Below are 3,112 nucleotides of genomic sequence, written 5' to 3'. Positions count from 1 at the left end.
CCTAGTCATCCTTAAAAGTCTCCAAGCTCCACCCACTGTTTGGCTATAGATGTCTGTATCTGTCCTAGTCAGCTGCTGGGTGGAGCCTCTCAGAGGACAACTTGCACCAGTCTGCAAGCATAACAGAGTACCATTAATAAGTGTTAGGGATTGGTGCTTGCCTATGGAATGGGTCTTAAGTTGGGCTGGTTATTGGTTGGCCATTCCCTCAATCTCTACTCCATCCTCCACGCCTGCATGTCTTGTAGACAGGATACATTTTGGGTTGAAAGTTTTGTGGGTGGGTTGGTGTCTCTATTGCTCCATCGGGGTTCCTGACTGGCCGCAGGAGGTGGCCTCTTCAGGTTCTATATCCCCAACACTATGAGTCATAGCTAAGGTCACCCCCATTCATTCTTGGGCTCCTCCCTTATCCCAAGTCTCTGTCTTGTCCTGGAGATTTCCCCCACCTCCTCACTCCCATCAGTTATGGATTTCCATTCATTCTTATGGCTATCTAGCTGAACAAAAAAGAATATACCTTCTTCTCAGAACCTCATGGATCTTTCTCCAAAATTGATCACCTAGCTCTTGTCACTGGCTTCCAGCCTTGTTAATCTTACTTCACACAGGTTTAGAAAGAATTCTATTCTCAGTCTTAACAGAAGGCTGCTCTTTTCTGCCTCAGGAAAAAAATCAACCTTTAATGTCTCTTTTTGTTATTCTTCATCAACTGACCTTCTCCATGCACAGTTCTAATTTGATTTTTGTTGCTATGGTAAACACCATGACCAAAAGCAACCTGGGAGGAAAAGGTTTATTTTGGCTTCCCTGTTACCATCCATCCTTGAGGCAAGCCAGAAACTTGAAGCAGGAACTGAAGCAGAGACCATAATAGTTTATGCTTGGGCTCATGTTTATCTGGCTTTGTTACACAGCCTAGACAACGGCCTGTGGTGATACTCCCCACCGTGGGTTAGGTCCTCCTACATCAATTAGAAACCAATAAAGTGCCCCCACAGACGTGCCCATGGCCAATCCGATGGAGGCAGCTCCTCACGTGAGGCTTCTATGGTGTATCAAGGTGAGAACCAACATGATCCATTACATCCTCATGCTCACTCTTCTTGGAAATACAAATGCCCAGAGTTTGGGATTCACTTGGATCTCTTCTCCTAGGGAAATCCTCCTGGAAAAGGTATCCTTGGCCTTTGCAGATGTGCCAGAATGTTTCTTTAACAATATCAAATCCAAAGCTAGGTAACTCTCTACCTTCTTCTGTACACTAAAATTGAAAATACTGACCTTGCCAAGTGTTGGCAAAGATATGGAGAAACTGGGCTTTGGACTCACTGCTGAGGGACCATAAACTACTACAAATTGTTTAGGATAAAGCTTGGCAAAATTTTCCATCCCCCACCCCACCATGATCACATATATGCCCACATTAATTCCCTCTTGGGTGTTTATTAAGAGAAAAAGAATGTGGGTAAATGTCTACAGTTACTTCAGTCATAATAGTCACCAACAGGGGGAAAAAAGCAAAAACAAACAAATGGTCAACAGGAAAATAGGACTACTACACACCAAGAAAAAAGAACAAGTCACAGACATATTCAGTGATGTAGAGGAATCTCAGATGTCTCTTGAAGGCACTCTGACAGGAAGAGATGACAAGTGCATGGTATGAGGCTCTAAAGAAGACAGCTCTAATCTACAGTGACAGACAGGGCAGGTGTGCCATGGGCCCAGGTTAAAAGCACACAGGAAAGGAAAATAAACATTTGATTGGGGTTGGGGGCCTAGTAGAAATGTCCCCATCTTTATTTTGATGTTTACACTGATGCATATATTTATCCAGCATCACCGAGATACTTAAAATGAGTGCATCATTTTGTTACATGGAATAAGGCGCTCTAGCTGGGTACCCATACCTAGAATCCCATCATGCAGAGTTTGAGTCTGAGGATCCTGAATTCAAGATCAGCCTGGGCTGCATACCAACAAGTAATGTGTTCAGGGAATCACTGTGATCAAGCCCTTGCCCAACTTGTTCAAGACTCTCAGTGTGAACTTGGGTACCATAAATAAAGCTTACAGAACAGTGTCAACTATTCCTGTCCATCTGTCCCTGTAAGCAAATATTCCTACCATTGCTCCAACAGCCACTACAGCTAGGCGTGAAATTGCTGCCCGAGATCTCCCATTCATGAGTTAAAGTATGAGAGCTCACACTTACGACTGCAGAAGTGGGGAGAACTGCAGTCTGGGACTGGGAAAATAACTCAGTCAAGATAGTGTTGGCCATACACACATGGAAACCTGAGTTTGATCCCCAAAACTGTGGCCATCTATGATACCAGAACTGGGAAGACAGAGACAGGAGGATCTTTGAGCTTGCTAGCTTAGCTAGGCACACTGAATTCAGACCTTATCTCAAAAATAAGGAGTAGAGAAATTGAGGAAAGCAGCTGCTGTTGACCCACCAGGTTGAACACACACACGGGGAGAGGAACACACACATGAAAAATGGAGTCCAAAAAAAGACTTCACCAAAAAAGCAATCACCAACATGACCCCCCATTCCTGCCACCACCACTGAAAGAAGACATTTGTCAAGAGATTCCAGTGCAGCACCATATGCTTTTAATTTCCTGTATTCATTTTCTTTCCATCTGTTTGTTTGTTTTTGAGACAGATTCCCAAAAATCACCCAGGTGGGTCTTGAACCCCTGTGTTCAAGTGATCATCTGCCCTTAGCTTCCTGAGCATCAGGAGCTACAAGCAGCGCCACCACACCCAGCTCGTAAGATTGGTGTCAGAATGTGTCACATCTGTGGTTTCTTGCGCTATTGTACAGCAACAATAACTATAAAGATAATTGATAAAGAAAAACATCCTAGCCATCCTAGTCATGGCTTCTGTCTATAATCTCAAACTTAAAGAGGCTGATGCAAAAGGATTGCCAATAATTCAAGGTCAGTCTAGGCTACACAGAGACACCCTGGCTTCAAAAAAGCAACATTTTCATTCTTAGAGTCTATCAGCACAGGACATTTAAGCTGTATTCTTAGCCCAGTCAAGTTTCTCTCTCTCTCTCTCTCTCTCTCTCTCTCTCTCTCTCTCTCTCTCT

This window comes from Grammomys surdaster, unplaced genomic scaffold (assembly GCF_004785775.1).
Source record: "Grammomys surdaster isolate TR1022 unplaced genomic scaffold, NIH_TR_1.0 224, whole genome shotgun sequence".
NCBI classification, from domain to species: domain Eukaryota; kingdom Metazoa; phylum Chordata; class Mammalia; order Rodentia; family Muridae; genus Grammomys; species Grammomys surdaster.
The sequence above is the reverse complement of the archived record's forward strand: the minus strand, read 5'-3'. Positions refer to the sequence as shown.